The sequence below is a fragment of the Corapipo altera genome, unplaced genomic scaffold (assembly GCF_003945725.1).
Source record: "Corapipo altera isolate COAL_440 unplaced genomic scaffold, ASM394572v1 205, whole genome shotgun sequence".
NCBI classification, from domain to species: domain Eukaryota; kingdom Metazoa; phylum Chordata; class Aves; order Passeriformes; family Pipridae; genus Corapipo; species Corapipo altera.
In genome coordinates, this window is record NW_020885046.1 from 473303 (window position 1) to 489874 (window position 16572).

Consider the following 16572-nt stretch of genomic DNA (forward strand, 5'->3'; position numbering starts at 1 on the left):
GGATATTGGAGTTGGATAATAGGATTGGCTATTAGGGATGGATATTAGGGATAGGTATTTAGGTTGGATATTAGGGATGGATATTAATGTTGGATATCAGGGCTGGAAATTAGGGTTGGATATTAGGACTGGATGGATATTAGGTATGGATATTAATGTTGGATATTTGGGTTGGATGTTAGGACTGGATGGCAAGGTTGGATATTTTGAATGGATACTGGGCTTGGATTATTAGGGATGTATAGCAGGCTTGGATATAAGGATTGGATATTAGGGGTGCATATTAGGATTGAATATTAGGGTTGGAAATTAGGGATGGATAGTAATGGATATTTGGGTTGGATATTAGGGCTGGATTTAGGTATGGATATTGCTGTTGGATGTTGGGTTTGAATTTTAGGGATGGATACTGAGTTTGGATATTGGAGTTGGATATCAGGGTTGGAGATCAGGATTGGATATCAGGGGTGGATATTAGGGTTGGATGTTAGGACTGGAATTAGGGATGGATATTACTGTTGGATATTAGGGCTGGAAATTAGAGTTGGATAATAGGGCTGGGATTAGGGATGGATAGTAACAGATATTTGGGATGGATATCAGAGTTGAAATCAAGGTTGGATATTTGGGATTCTCTGACCCTTCTCAAGGGACTTTTGGGGCCCTTGATTCCCAGGGCAGTTTCCTGGGAAGAGGGTGGACCAAACCCCCGCCTCCCCCTTCTGATGGGCCCTTTCCCTTCTCCCACAGGTCCAAGTCGCCGCGTTCCTGCCTGGAAAAGCGAGAGACCACTTCCTTATCCGCTGTATTCTCTTAAATCCCACAGAAACACTTCTCCTTGCGAAACCCTTTTGTTTTGTAAGATAAGACAAGTCTGAGCAGTTCTGAATCCCAGACGCAAGAGATTCCAGCATTCCCGAGGGAAAAAAAACCACAAAAAACCCACGGAACCCAACGAGAAAAAAACGAAACAAAAAAGTGCAACTTTTGGAGGGATGACTCTCTTTGAACATATCAAGCAGAATGTCCAACTTGGAATTCCGAGACTGAATGGCAATCTTTTTCCACACTGTGGGACAATGCATTTGTGCCTAAAATTCCTTGGTTTTTTTTTGGGTTTTTTGGGTTTGAGGTTTTTTTTTTCGTTTTTGTTTTTGGGGTTTTTTTGGGGGGTTTTTTTTGGTGGTTTTTTGGTGGTGTTTGGGGTTTTTTTGTTTTGTTTTTGTTTTTTGGGGTTTTTTTTTGACAAAAAAAAACAAAAAAGGGAAAAAAAAACAAAAAAAGAGAAAAAAAACCAAACAAAACAAAGAATTTGTAAAAGCCTGAGGATTTAAAAAAAATATTTAATTTAAAAACAAACAAACAAAAAGGTAAACTTGCAATAATGATAAAAAGTGTACTTCTGAAGAGGGGAAAAACGAGACAAAAAATGAGGGAAAACGACGGAAAATGAGGTTTTTTTGTTTTGGGGGTTGGTGTTTCTGCTCTTTATCCGCCGGAATGAGATATTCCCAAAATATTCCTGAAACCAGCAAAAACGTCCCGATGAAACAAAACGGAAAAAAAAATAGAACCTGAGAATTTTAGCCATTCCTTAGGGTAGGAGAAACAGATGGATCTTATAGACCTATGACAAATATATATATATAAATATATATATAAATCTATATGAGAAATTTAGTGGAGATGATGGGTAAGGTTTTGTTCCTTCGGTTCCGACTTTTTTATTTTGGCTCCTGTAAAAAAAAAAGGGAAAAAAAAGGAAAAAAACCACGACAAAATGACAAAAAAAAAGGAGAATAGGATTAACTTTTTTAAGAAAAAAAAGACAAAAAGAGAGCTTTTCCTGTAAATACGGAATTTTTCAGAGGGGGACTTCTCCCCCTTCTTTTCCTTGTTTTTTTATTATTGTTATTTTTGGGTTTTTCCCCTGTTTTCCTGGAGCCTGGAGTGCCGACTCCACGCCAAGCAGGTGGAACCACTGGCCCCGCCATTGCTTCTCATCTGTAACAAATTTCCTGGGATTTTTGGGGGCAGAGGGTGGGGGTGGGAAATTTAAAAATGCAAACAAAAAAACAAACAAAAAAAAGCCGGATTTGGGCCCTGTTTTTTTCCGGGATTTTCCGAGGTGCAAGGTTAGGATGCTACAATGTTACCACTGTGCCTTCCAATGTTTCTCCATCGGCAAAACATCCCATCCTCCGAGTGGCTGATTCCGCGTTCCCTCTTTGTGTAGCGATTCCAGGGGCTGGGAGGGGGAGGGGAGGGAGGGGGGAATTCCAAGGAGTGGGATGGATCGACTCCATGTGCGGACTTTTTCCCCCCCGTCGTTTTCCTCGTTTCCGAGTGGATTTTTTTTCCCCCCGAGCGCCTCGTTTTTGTTGTTGTTTTTTTTTTTTTTCCGTGGGAAATGCCAATTTTTTGGGTCCTAACGAGCCTTATGAGTCCTAAAGCATTAAGTTGCACTTTGTCCAGGAGGGGGTTGATTCCCGGAATTCTCTGGCCAGTACAAAGGAAGTTTTTCCCGACCACGCCGCCGGTGGCACCGCAGCTCCGAAGTCTCGGCACAACCCGACTTCCAGAGTGACTCCCAATCCTGAGTGACTTTGGTGTACAGAACCACGCCAGTGCTCATTAAATATTTATCAGCATCCCTTTCCGTCTCCAATCCCATTTTTTTCCCAGCCCGGCGTGGCTTCCCAATCCAACCCCCCCCCTCCCCCTTTGTCCGAGTCGAATTCCCGCTGAATAAACGCCATAAATCCATCCCCGAAACGGTCTAAACGTTCCATCTGTTCTCCTGGTTTGCCAGTTTTCCAGAGGCCTGGGAACAAAAACAAACCAACCAACCACAGACAAAAAGAGAGACGTTTGTACGTTTTATGCAACAAAACCCGGCCCGGCCGGATCGTTATTTTGGAATTGTGTATGTAAAAGTTCTATTTTTCCATGTAGATTCTCGTTATTCCGTGTTTTCCTACATTGTGTCATGGTCGGGGCATCGCGGTGGGTTTTTTTTTCCAGTGGATCGAATTCTGGGTGGTTGAACGAACAAAAAAGAATCCCATGGAGTGTCCTTGAAGGGAAAGAAAGAAACGGAATTTTCCCATTTTCCTGCAAAAAAACGAGTAGAACAAACCCAATTCCCCACGTGCTCCCAGAGAATCCATTCAGGAAACTTCCCGGCTTTTGAGGTGTTGATAAGTTGCCAAAATGTGGAGGTGGAGTCAACTGGGAAAAACCAAGCCTGGGCTTAAATCCAGGCAGGAATAAGGCTGGACTCGGAGCTGGGCTTAGCTGAGGGAGGGTGAGAATTCTGGAATTCCAGAGCTGGGAAGAGCATGATGCCAAGGAACACGAGCCATAAATCCCATTTCCCAGGAGGTCTCAGCCCTGTTGGATCATGTCAGATTGGGGTATCCGAGTGTGTCTCTCCACCGGGATCAGGCTCAGGATTGGGATCAGCAGGAAATTGAGATTTCAAGGATTGAAATGCTGGAAAACCCCAACTTGATATTTATTAAACCAAATTTGTGGATGGAAAAGAAGTGAGGAATTTCGGGAAAAGAAATGAGGAATTTCATCCCTGGAACTGGAAAAAAGCGAGGGAAATGTTTCCTTGCTCCGTCCATCCGACATGCTCCCTCAGCCAGCCTAGATGGAAGAGCTGAAGATCCTGCTCCGGATGAGCCAAGATTTAACAAAACCACTCCCCCTTGAGTGTCTGATCCATAATTTTTCCATGTTTTCCCAGCCCAGGGAAGGCCTGCGTGTCGTTCTCCGAAGCCATGGAGGTTTTTATTCCCCGTGGGAATAAAACCAGGCTGAAAACTCCCCAAGAAAAGGCAAAATCCCGATTTTTTTAGCAGCTTTTTCCCGCCTGGATCCACCTCCACATGGCAGGAATTTATGGATCTGCTGGATTGGGAATGTTCAGCTGGAGCTGCATTGAGCTGCAAGGACGCTCCAAGTGCCAGCAAGGCAGCTTGTAGTGATTCAGTCTTCCGAGGTTTTTTGGGATTGTTTTCCAGGATTTCGGGGGGCTAGGAGGGGGGGAAGGTGCCAGAAAGGGTGGTCAGGGAGAACTTATCCATATCCAGACTCCAACAATCCTGAGCAGTGCCAGGAATGAGGAGATTTCAATGGAAAGAAGCACAAACTCCCGAGGAAAAAAAACAACAAAATTAAAAAAAAAAAATAAGGGGGGGGGGAAATTGAAAAAGCCTGGAGGAAAAAAAAAATCAGGAAAATTCCAGCTTTTCCACTAGTTGACTGGAAAAAAAAGAACTTGGAGGTGGAAAGGTGGAATAGTGAGAAATTCCAACACAACGAGGCACTGGGGCCTGGGAAGGCCCAAGTTTTTTCTTCATTTCTGACTTTTTTGGGTTGATTTTGTTTTATTTTGTTTCTTTGGTTTTTTTTTCCCCAAAAACCCCACTTTTTTGGTTCTTTTTTTTGCTTGTATTTTGTTTTTCCTCTGGGACTTCAAGTCGCCTCATGTTTGTGCAGCGCTGGGCGTGGCCCCTCCTCATTTTCGAGTATTTTAGCCCTTCTGTAATGGTGAGAAATGATTATGAACTGTGGCCTTTTTTCCTTCTTGTTACTTGTGATGCAATTTCGGTGAAAAAAATAAGAATTAAAAAACAGGAAAAAAAAAGGTAAAAAAAAAACACTGAAAAAGCCTAAAAAAAAAAAAAAACACAAACAAAAAAAAAAGTGAGAGGTTTTACCATGTATCAGTGCCTGGCTTTTTGTTATAAAGCTTCGTTTGTCTAGTGCTCTTTTGGAATAAAATAGACGTAGGACACCCTTGTAGGATGGAAAAACTAGAGAATCCACCTCAGTTTACCAACAAGAAAAAAAAAATAAATATATTTGGCTTATTTTTCACAGGAGCGATTGCCTTTTCTGCCAGGAGAAAAGAGAAAGAGAAAGAGAGAGATAAATAAAATAAGGGGAAAAATATAAGGGGAAAAAAATAAGGAGAAAAATATAAGGAAAAAAATAAGGGGAAAATATAAGGGAAAAAATAAGGGGAAAACTATAAGGGAAAAAATAAGAGAAAAAATAAGGGAAAAAATGCGGGGAAAAAAATAAGGAAAAAATATAAGGGAAAAAATAAGAGAAAAAATAAGGGGAAAAATAAGGGGAAAAAAGGAAAAAAGATTAAAAAATAAGGGCAAAAAATAAGTGAAAAAAAGAAAAATAAGAGAAAAAAGGGAAAAATAGGGGAAAAAAAGGAAAAAAGAGGGAAAAAATAAGGGAAAAAAGGGAAAAATAAGAGGAAAAGGGAAAAAAATAAGGGAAAAACTATATAATAAGAAAAATATAAGGGAAAAATAAAGAGGAAAATATAAGGGACAAAAAGAAAAAATGTTAAAAAAAAATAAGAGAAAAAAGGGGAGAAAAGAGAAAAAATAAGGGAAAAATCGGGGGAAAATAGGAGAAAAAATAAGGGGAAAAAAGGGGGAAAAATAAGGGGGAAAAGGGGGAAAAAAATAAGGGGAAAAAAGGGGGGGGAAAATAAGGGAAAAAATGGGGAAAAAATAAGGGGAAAATAATAAGGGGAAAAAAAGGGAAAAAATTATGGAGATTGGTTTCATCTGTGCGGGACTTTCCGGAGCAATAAAGGTGCCCTTGGGACAAAGTGACACCGCATTGCTCCTTCCGGGAGTGGGAGTGGGGTGGGAATGGGGATGGGAAGGGGAACTGGGTGGGAATGGGAAGGGATGGGGTGGGAATGGGAATGGGGAGGGGATGGGGATGAGGTGGGAATGGGGGAAATGGAGGGACAGGTTGGGAATGTCTTTGTTCTGTTATGGAGAATACATGGAACATGTGGAATACAGGGAATATAGGGAACATATTTTATCTATAGGATATAGAAGATATATAGAATATATTTCATATATAGGATATAGAGAATATATTTTAGATATAGGATACATAGCATATATTTTTTATATAGGATATATTTTATATCTAGAATATCGGGAATATATGGAATATCTTTAATCTGTAGGATATATAGGATATCTAGAATATATGGAATATGTTTTACATATAGAAAAACAGATAATATTGGTAATACAGGTAATGTGTAGAATATAGATTTAACAGATAATACGGATAATAGATAAGAGATAACAGGTGACATGGATATATAATGTACATGTATAGAAAAGAAATTATACAAAGAATATAAATAGTAGATGAGAAATAATAGAGATAATAAAGAATATAGATAATATGAATTATAGATATTATGGATAATAGATAATATCGATGTATAAATAATACAGAGAAGGGATTATAATAGAGAATGTAGATCAGATATAATACATATAATGTAGATAATATATATCATAGATAATAGTAGATATCATAGATAATAGAGATAATAGATGATAAGCTTTATAGATCTAGATAATAGATGATAATAGAGAATATAGATGTATAGACAATATAGATAATAGTGATAATGAAAGATAGATGATAATAGATAGTATAGATAATAGATACTGTACATATATAGATAATGGAAAATATAGATAATATGGAAAAAGAGAATATAGATATAGAGAATACAGAAAATAGATGATAATAGATAATACAGATCTATAGAGAATACAGATAGATTATACTAGAGAATATAGATCTATAGATAATATAGCTAATATGGCTATGTAGATAATACAGATTATAGCTGATGATAATAGGTATCATAGATAATATGGATAGTAGATAATACAGATGTATAGATAATACAGATATTGGATGATATTAGAGAATATAGATAATACAGATAATGGATAATATAGACAGATGTAGATATATAGATAATATAGGTGATGATAATAGACTATATAGATATATCTATAATTGATTATATATATAAAATATGGATAATAGACAATATTAACATATAAATAATACAACTAAGGGATTACAATAGAGAATATAGATATATAAATAATGCAGATAATGGATGATAACAGAAAATATAGATAATCTGGAAATGGATAATATAAGTAATAAATGATAATAAATGATAATATATAGTATAGATATATAGATTATGTATCCGTATATATATAAAATATGTAGATAGTACAGATAATAGATTATAATACATAATATAGATAATAGATAATATAGATAATACGGATAATATAGATAATACGGATAATATAGATAACAGAATATAATTAAAGATAATACAGACAATAGATGATAATAGGGAATATACATACTACAGATATAGAGATAATAGATTAGATGGATAATACGGATAATAGATTATAATCCATAATACACCGCCCCCGGCTCGCGCCGGCCCCGCCCCCTCTCCCCACGCCGCCTTGCGCGCGCCCGTTGCGCGCGCCCGCCCTCCGCTCTCGCTCTGCGCACGCGCCGCTCTGAGGCCCGGCGGCGCTCTGGGGGGTCGCAGAGGGCGCGCGGGACCGGCAGGACCCGGAGCTGTGAGGGCGGGAGGGGCCGGCGGGCTGCGGGGCCTCCGCTCCACTCGGCTCCGCTCCACTCGGCTCCACTCGGCTCGGCTCGACTGGCTCGGTTCGTCTGGGCTCGGCTCCGCTCGGCTCGGCTCGGCTCCCAGGGCTGGCAGGGCTCACGGTGGAGCGCTCGGGGCCCGTTCCGTGCGGGGGCTCGTCGGTAAGCCTCCCCCTTTCTCGGGGAATGACCCGTCCTGTGGCTTCTGGAGGGCTGAGCTGAGCTCGGGACAGGGCGGGGCGGCTCGGATGGCCAAAGGCAGCCTCCTGCTGCTGCTGCACCGGTTTTCAGTCCAAAAACGGAGGGAGATTTTGTCCACTGCTTACGGAGCACGATTTTGGGGCTGAATCGTTCCCAGGGACGTGTCCGGTTGAACGAGGTGTTTCACATTAACATTGAAAGGGCCCCAAGTGCTGGGATTTGGGTCTTTCCGGTGATTGCTCAGTGGAAGCTCTTTGGAGAGAGGGGAGTCACGGCAGGTGTGCTGTCCCACACTCGGAGGGCAGGCGGCATCGCTTCCACGTGTGCTCCCAGAGAGCCGCCACCCCTCCGAGGTTGGGACGGGGAGCGGCAGGCGGATTTCTTGGCTGCGCCACGTGGAGGGAATCTCTCGTCCCCCGCCCCGGGGCCTGGCGGGGAGAACCGGCACCCGCTGCTGCCGGTGCCCGGGTGCACGTGCCCGGCGTCCCGGCACTGCCGGGTCCTGCCCGTCCGTTCCTTGTGGCGGGACGGCAGCGGGGGGAGCGGGGCATCCGCGGCTCAGGGGCCGCGGTGCCGCAGGGGGGGGAGTTGGAGGGGCCGGCGGCCCCCCAGGTAAGTGCTCCCCTGCCCGCGGGCGTGCGCTCGAATAGCTGCGTCATCCCTTGGGAGCTGCAGCCCGGGCACGTGTGTTTTCCAAGGCTGGGGGCTCCTGGCCCCTCTGGATGGGGACAGGACAGGATGTTTGGGCAGGAGCTGTGTGGTGCCCTCAGCACTTGCCGTTGGGCAGTCCGAAGAGAGGGTGTTTTATGGCGTTCCCAGGAACTGCTCCAACAGCTGTAGACTTCCCCCTGCCTTCTAAGGCTAAGGATGTGATGACAGCAAGAAGACGATTTGTGGGATTGGAGGCCACTTGCTGCCTTTTGGACAGATGTGTAACTTGTGTAATGGGTGTGTTTCCTAGGAGAAAACATTCCGTAGTAGCCGTATGGTTTCCATAGACACCAAGTGAGTGCCACACCGTAGCGTGAGTCTTCAGGTCCTGCAAGTCCTCCCACAGACTTGGTGAAGTATTGAAGTGTGACTCAACTGCTGGGAGTAAGGATATGTCTGGAAAGTGGTAGTGCTGCCTGCTGAGCCACTGTTTTTAGAGAATAGGGTCCTGTGTGACAGGTAGCAGTCAGTGGACATGGCTTAGTTGCCATGTCTGCCATTGATGGCCACGGCAATCTACAGCTGTGGTTCTTGAAACAGTGGTGGTTTGTGGCTGAAGTACTGCTGTTGGAGAGGGCAGCGGTGGTGTCTGCTGCTGGGCAGATGCCTGGGAGTGGGTCATATCCAGGAGGCACTGTAGGCAACACGAGTAGGATGTTGGAAGATGTGGGATTTCCTTGAAACTTCACCTGTTTGTTAGCTTTCCTCCTGTGGCTCTGAGTCTCTTCTGTAACTTGTGACCCATGTCAGGTGGTGGGATTTCCTTGGTTTGGTTTGGTTTTTCTTGATAAAATGAAAAGGTTGGGTTTTACCACGGGAAGGATTAAGGAGGTTGTAAGAAAAGTTGGAGAGAGTTGTCTAATGTTTTTGTCAGGGCATCCAAGCTGTCTGCTGTCAGCCCAGAAAGGAAGGCAAGCTGCAGGGTTATTCTTGGCAAAGGGATGAAATAACTTTTGTTGTTGATTGGGCCTTTTATCGTTCTTAAAAATGAAGGAAATACTTCCGAAAGACAACGTCGGTCTTGCAGGACGTTTATTTTTGCCAATCTGCGCTCCGGGAGTCCTTGAGGTCCCTGGGAGGTGAGTGGGGGGGGCGCGGCTGCAGTGCCGCTCCCGGCCGTGTCCGCCAGGCGGCGACTGCGAGGCAGCGCCCGGCGGGAAGGAGAGATCGACACGGGAAAGATTCATTTCGGACTTCATAACGACACGCCTTCTTCTGCCTGACTTTTCATCCTCTCTCTCCCCCTGTTGTGCAGAACTTGTCGTTGCCAGCCTGCCTCGCATGAAAACAGATTGGTTTGTTAAGGGGAAATATAAGTACATTGTTTTAGTAGGAAGCCTCGTGCTTTCCATCGAGATAAAGCAGAGGGGTTTTTCTGTGGGGAGAACCTATTTTCTGTTTGGGTTCTACTGCACAAAATCAACATCAATTTAGAGGCCTAGAAGGATGCCTTTAAGATCTTGGATCTTCAAGATCTTGGAGCATGTGACTGTTTCCCTGCACCATCCCCAAGAGGTCTAATCTTGGCACTGGCTGGAATTCTTACTGATTTCTCAGCCTTTTGTTCTGGGCTAGAACAGTTCTGGCAGTGGGAGCAGCTGATGACAGGTGTTTGCCATAGACCCTTGAAAGCCCTCCCAGTCTGTGTTTAATGAAACAGCTTGAGTGTTTTGTCACTGGCTTCTTAGGGCTTAAATCCAGAGTTTGAAACATCCTAAGGATGCCTTGTGGTTGAGGGAATGTCTTCCTGCTGAATTCAGCAGGCATTCAGTGAATTTGGGCTTCTGCAGGTGAATTCAGTCTGGTGTTATGCTTTTGTTTGTTTCCATACTTGGGATAGTGAACCAAATGTTCTTTTTCCCTCACTGTGGGCACTCTGAGGAGACCAAATGTCCAGAACGGTGCCGGTGACTTGGCTGGTGCGCCTGCCAGGCAGAGGACCTGGTTTGGCTCTGTGTGGCCCTGCTCTGGAGGCCGGCAGGGTGCTCTCTGGGTGCCCTGCAGCGCTGCCCCAGGAGCAGAGCAGCCCACGCTGGGCCGTTCCTCAGGGCAGCTCTTGTGCTCTCTCTCATCCTTTGCAGTGGAGGAGCGGGACCAGCTGCAGAGCCCGTTGCGGCCGAAGTGGCGCGAGCTGGTGCCGGCTGTGCCAAAGCAGAGGAACCGCCCGGGCCGCTGGAGGTGCTGAGGAAGGGCCGACGAGTTGGTGGTTACTGGGACAACCCGTGGGCTATAGCTGAGCTCCACCCGCCACCTGTCCAAGGAGCTGCAGGTAATGGAAAGCTGGCTTGTGACCCCCAACTCTTAAGAGCTCCAGAGACAGCCGGGTCCTTTTCTGAGCTCGTCGGAAAGAAACGCCACTGCTCCCGTTCCTGCCGGGCCCGTGTGGCTGCCTACCCGAAAGTTCCTTTGTTTTTCTTTTCCTTGCTTTCCCCTCCTGCCCCACTGCTCAGTGCATTTCTTCAGCTGAGGAACAAAGTGAAGTGGGAGCAGAATGCCGGGCTGCAGCACCAGAGGGAGCGTTGGAAGGAGCGCAGCTTGGAGGTGGCGGTGCTGGAGAAGCGTGTCAGTGAGCTGCCAGAGCGCCTGGGGAAGAGAAAGGCAGCTCTGCCCCAGGAGGAGAAGGTACCAGTAAGTGCGGGAGATATCCTAACGACAACAACGTGAATTTTGTTGCCTGGACAACCCTGAAGTAAAAACTTGCTTGTGGGGAGGGCGAGCTGTTCAGATGCTGGACCTGTTGTCTTGATCCACATGTAGTGGAAGGCTTGTGGCATTAAAGTCCTTTTCATGGGGCATTAGTGTTAACCTGCTTACTCTGTACAGACAAGAAACCTTTCTTTGCTGTCGTGGGTTGTTTTTTAATAAGGGGTTTTTTTGTTTGATTTTTTTTTTTTTTGCTATTTCTACCTCAGGTTTATAATTCTTAAAGGTTTTTCAAAAAAGCCTCTTTAACATTGAGGTATCATTTACTGCTTGTTTTCTCCTTTGTGACTTCTGTTTCAAGCTCTGATGGACGAATCCTGTGGCATAAAATTCTTGACGTTTTCATTTTTTTTTTTCTTTTTCCCCCAAGGTTTCTTCAGGTGGGATTTCCCCACAGCCAGTGGCTTCTGCTCCAAGGGGAGTGGCAGCAGTAGGTCCTTCTGTCCAGTCCTCTACTATTGCTTCCAGACCGGACCTTTGGGTGAAAGCAGCATTCTCAGGTGGGACACGAGCCTTGCTGGGCAGCTGAGGGGCTGCTAAAATCACAAACTCCACCCAACATGGGAGCTGGGAACAGTTCACAAGCTGAAGCTCCTGCAGGTGAGAGCTTACGATAACTAGTTCTTCTCCGGACATGTTTTGGTTCCCCTCACAGCTCTGTTTTGGTGTTTCGGGTTCTTTTTTCTGTTTGTTTTTAAAGCAAAGACTTATTTGCGATGTGGGTCTCACTACTTGCAATTTTTTTTTTTAGTTCTCTTAGTGAGCAATCTGAGTTGTTAGACAGCGTGGACTGCAGAAGGATTTTTCAGTAAACTGATTGTTTTTTAATTTATTGTAAAGCTCTCCTAAAAACTCCACACTGGTGTGCGTTCACTGCACCTGCACTGGGGGCTGCAGGGAGAAGCAGCTGGGGGGGGGGTTTGCTCTCTGCCCCTTTCCCACCTTCCCCTCTGTTCCCTGGGTCTCCAGGAAATCCCAGCTCCCCTTGGCTTCTCCAGGGTCCTCGCAGCAGGGTTTCTAAGTGTGGCCCTGAGATTTTCTGGCCTTGGAACTGATGGCTGTTTCGGGGCAGGTCTCACCGGGCAGTCTGTCTTTTAACGCTTGCCGGGGCAGGAGAATTGCGGCGGAAGAAAGCAAAGGAAGCCCAGAGCCTGGAGGAGGCAGGTGCTGATTGTGCCCGGGGCTTGTTCCTCACCGTTCGGTTCCAAAGGAGAGGGGAGCAAGAGGCAGAACAGCCCGCTGCTGCTGGGGCTGAACTGTGTGCAGTGCCCGGGGGCCGGGCAGGACTTGGCCCCGATGCCTGCATTGCTCTGCGGCGGCCAGGGACGGGTCCCGAAAGTCATCCCCCCGCGTGCTGTGCTGCACAGCAGGGGCTGGGTAGCCCGGTTCCCGGCCGGGGGACCCCGGGGAAGGCCGTGCTGGGGCTGAGGGGCTGCTGCTCTCTGGGCCTCTCGGGGTTTGCCTTGGAATCCCAAAGCCTGTGCCTGCGCAGGGGGGAGGAGGCAAAGGTGACTGTAAATTGGTTTGTTGTGGAGTGTTTTGGGGCCGAGTTCATGCTCTTGGCTTGTTGTGTGTGTGTCAATTCCCAGCCTCGGTCAGGGCTTCCTGGGGAGCATTGCTGCTGCTGCTGCTGCTGCTGCTGCCGCCGCTGCCGCTGCCGGGAGAGAGAAGTCCTTTGGGAAGCCGGGACAAAAACAGCAACTCTGTGAATTGCTCAGCTTTCCCTAGGGAAGGGCAGGTTTTAGGGAAGAAAGACCCGTACTCGCAAAAGGCGCCGCGGGTCTCGCCAAGGGGGGGGGGGGGGGGGGGCGGCAGTGCCGCCCCCGGCCGTGTCCGCCAGGCGGCGACTGTGAGGCAGGGCCCGGTGCTCGGGGGCGGGCTGGGAAGCGACGCCCGTGGGGAAGCGGCAGTGTTTTGGCCCTGCCGAGCATCTCCGAGCTTAAATCCGGAGTCGAAGGCGTCCTAAGGATGCCTTGGGGTTGAGGGAGTGATGCCTTCAACTCAAGACAGCACCTGCTCCTTAGTTACGAAAAGTTCCTCCCAGGAAATTTTCAGGCGTGCCCATAGATCTCCTCCCTGTTTGTTTGGGAGAACAGGGTTTTCTCGTCTATAACAGAATAGTCGTGGCATTTGCTATTGAATGCTGGTGGCAGTCTAGTCAGAAGAGGACCCCGTGCTTCACTAATTTTCCCTTTTTGTCCTTCGGGGTGACTTCTTACCAGGGATGTTATTCTTGACCCCCCGGGGCAAACAGAGGTGTTCACCTGGTCAGCGTCAGGAGCCATCCTAACTGAGGCCCTGGTGGGTAAGTGCTTTTCGTGTGACTGGACGGCGAAGCTGTCTGTGTGAATGACCTGGCTATTGGTCAGTGCAGTCCTAATTAAGGTGTCTTTTACTCCGTGTTCCCAGGCTCCCTCTTTCCCTTCGGTCGCCGTGGATGTGCCGGACGCCTCTGGCAGGACTAACCCTGTGGCTTTTATGTCCAGCGTGCCGTGTGCCTGCAGGTAAGAAAAGCTGGGAGTGCAGTCCCTCTGCTTTGATTGCTGTGTCTCTTTGGTAGGGATTTTGGAGGGGAATCCCAGAGCGATTTGGTTTGAAGGGGACCTTCAAAGGCCGGCCCGTCTTCCGTGGGCAGGGACACCTTCCACTGTCCCCGGTTGCTCCGAGTCCCGTCCAGCCCGGCCTGGAACACTTCCAGGGATGGGGCCACCTCAGCTTCCCTGTGCAGTGTGCTCTTAATATCTCTCCACTGGCATCATGAAAAATTTTGTCAGTATGTCCCTTTCAGTTTAAAACCATTATCCCTTGTCCTATCAGTAGAAACCTTGGTAGAAAGTCTCTTCATTTTTCTCATAAATCTCTTTATTTACTGGAAAGCTGCAGTAAAACTTCCCTGAATCTTCTTGTGGGGTGGAGTGGGTCAGAGGGACACGTTTCTCTCCTCCTGGCTGTTGCATTTGCTCCCTGGGCACTGGCTCTTTTTCCCACTCCACTCTGGTCCTTGCCGTGTCTGCTGGGAAGAGTGGAGAGGAAGGGGCGAAGGTGAGCGTGGGGTCCCTGAGTTGTGGGGTTGGGCTGTGCTGAGAGGGGCAGGTGGGTCCCCGTTGGTGAGCCTGAGCCTTGGCTTGGGGGTTCAGGAGCCCAGGGGACCAAGCTGGGGGGTGTTTGCAGCTCTGCCAGGGCTGGAGCTGACACAGTGCTGGAGGAGAGCCTGGAGCTGGGCTGGGCTGTGGGACAGGTGCAGTGGAGCTGGGGGAGGGTTTGGGACTCCCTGGGGAGAAAGGAGGGATGGATGGGCTGGATGGAGCCACAGGCATGTGCTCCTGGGAACACACTTGTCCAGGACGCTGGGATCTGGGTCAAACTCCTCATGTCCAGGGATGCAGGGTCTGAGGGATTGGATTTCCCAGGGGGAAAGGAGACCAGAAGTGAGAGGAAATGTGGTGCCAGAGCAGGCTGTGTTTGCCTCTGAGGACAGAGAGCCTGTGGGCTGAGGTGAGATTGCTGTTAGTGTTGGGATGAGCATTCCAGGGAACGGGGAGCTTGGAATTCCAGGTGCTGATGGAACCATCGCCTTAGGTGTGTTTAGTTTGTGTTGGTGGGAGCTGGGATTCAGGCTGGAGAGCTGTTGCTGGAAACAAAGGGTGGAGAAAACCTGTTCCACAGATGTGTAAGGAAGGATGGAGTAGCAGTGAAGGAGAGTATTTCTATACAGTATCAATATTCTCCATGTGAGATGGAGCAGCGATGGGGGTGGTTGGGTTTGGCCTGGGCCGGTCAGGATCTGCCATAAACAACCCACCAGACCCTGAACCCTCACTGGACATGTCCAGCCCCTCAGCAGAAACCCAAGTTGTTCATTTGTTACAGAGTCTTGCGTCAGTTTCGCTTTTCTTTCTCGTAGCTGACCAAGTCAGTGATTGCAGGACCCTCTGAGCCAGCCGGGCGTCCTTCCTTCCCATTGAAGATGGATTCACACCCCCGCCTATGGGAAAGATAAGTGGAGGACTATCACCTGGAGAGGGGATGAGAGCTGGGTCCAGTTTTATGGTTAGGAGGGAGGGATTTTCAAATTAGCATAGGGGAAAGGGTCTGCCCTAAGAGGCCCTCGGCACACATAGGAGGAGCACTTTACTTTTCATCACTGGAGTAGAATGTGCAGGGCAGAGTCGTTCAGGTCTGTGTTGTGTCCTTTGTCCAGTCTGTGATTTGTGTATTAAAATTCACAATCACAGTTCACAATCGTTGCACCACAGCACTTGTCTGGAAATGTGTCACTGGAGTTTGTGTTTGCCCTGGAACTGCTCTGTCCTGCAGTGTAGACTTGAGGATAGGTGGAGTAGGAAAGAGACTTTACAAGTAACCTGTGATAGGCTTAGCCACTCAGGGCAGCAGTTGTCCGGTCCTCCCGGAGGCAGCCCCTGCCCGCAGCGTGTGTGCAGTCACGAGAGCGGGCTTTTCTGGAGACAATGGGAGCGGTACAGCAGGGCCTTTAAGTTAAGTCAGTGTTTGTTTGTGCAGGTTGTCTTCAGACCCCAGATGGCTTGTCTAAAGAGAAATTAGAATTGCACAGCAGTTAAAGTCCCTCCATTTATATGGCTGACTTTGGTAACTCATTTCTTTGCAGTGTCAGAGGGACTGGATGTAAAGCAGAGATAAAAAGAAGAGGCTGGAGGAGCACAGTCAGAAGGTGGGTTCTCATGTGAGGTCAGAGCCAAGACGTTACTTTTGGCCCTAGGTTTACCTGATCATTTGGATGGTTTGGTGGCTTAGTTTTGTGGTTTGGGGTTTTTTTTAAGATGCGGAGCCCTCTGCCCAGCAGACGATAGGCACCAGAGGGAAGGTAAACCCGGTGAGCAGTGACTGCAGGACAAAACTAGATGCTCTTTTGTAGGTAGGGTACTTGTGGTGAATCTGCATACATACTTGGTTTTTTGTTTTACAGGCAATGCACCGACATCTAACGTGCAGTCCAACGTGAGGGGGACCCTGCCTGTAAGAGGTCACGGTCAAGGGGTGTCAGACAGAAACTGCCATGGGAGCAGCATACTCCTGGACAGTATCTCAGTACTCAGATTTGCCTCTGGGTTTTTTTTGCAGGAGACATACGCAACCTCATAGGGCTGAAGCCAACTCACAAGGAGGTTAGGGCCTCTCGAGATGTCCTTGTAGGTAAGCTCCGAGTATTAATAGAATCACCAATGAAGCGTTGACCTTTTTTAAATGCAGGTGCCATCTGGCTAACCTTTGGGAGCAGATGAGCATTCTAGGAGAGTTGGGGAGGCAGCAGGAGGAGCGGGAATCCACTGCAGCTTTAGAGATGCCCTCTAATTTTTTCTCTCACTCACTCAGGTATCCCAGAAGATGAGAGCCACAGTGTCCAACTCCGGTCAGAGCCAGTGCCCCGAGGACCTGCCTCGGTGACAGCGAGTAGAGGGATCATGGGGG

The 16572-nt window shown here is 47.4% G+C and overlaps 1 protein-coding gene and 2 long non-coding RNA genes across 29 annotated transcripts in view; all 3 read left to right on the top strand.

Annotated features, from left to right (window-relative positions):
• TCF4 (transcription factor 4) overlaps positions 1-1212 on the top strand; it is a 120195-nt gene extending 118983 nt beyond the window's left edge. For all 26 annotated transcript variants that reach the window (XM_027668612.1, XM_027668615.1, XM_027668620.1 and 23 more), the window contains one exon: positions 751-1212. The gene's annotated coding sequence lies outside the window, so the exon portion shown is untranslated. The remainder of the gene's footprint in view (positions 1-750) is intronic.
• Positions 1213-7610: 6398 nt separating this feature from the next.
• Positions 7611-12298, top strand: LOC113959540. The gene is made up of 4 exons (XR_003531849.1): positions 7611-7671; positions 10503-10690; positions 10885-11049; positions 11495-12298. It is a non-coding gene; the product is annotated as an uncharacterized LOC113959540 (long non-coding RNA).
• A 1000-nt stretch (positions 12299-13298) lies between these two features.
• Positions 13299-14996, top strand: LOC113959539. 2 transcript variants are annotated; one of them, XR_003531848.1, is made up of 3 exons: positions 13299-13429; positions 13534-13618; positions 14580-14996. It is a non-coding gene; the product is annotated as an uncharacterized LOC113959539 (long non-coding RNA). The 2 variants fall into 2 exon arrangements; XR_003531847.1 differs by having other exon boundaries at positions 13314-13425.
• Positions 14997-16572: the final 1576 nt, after the last annotated feature.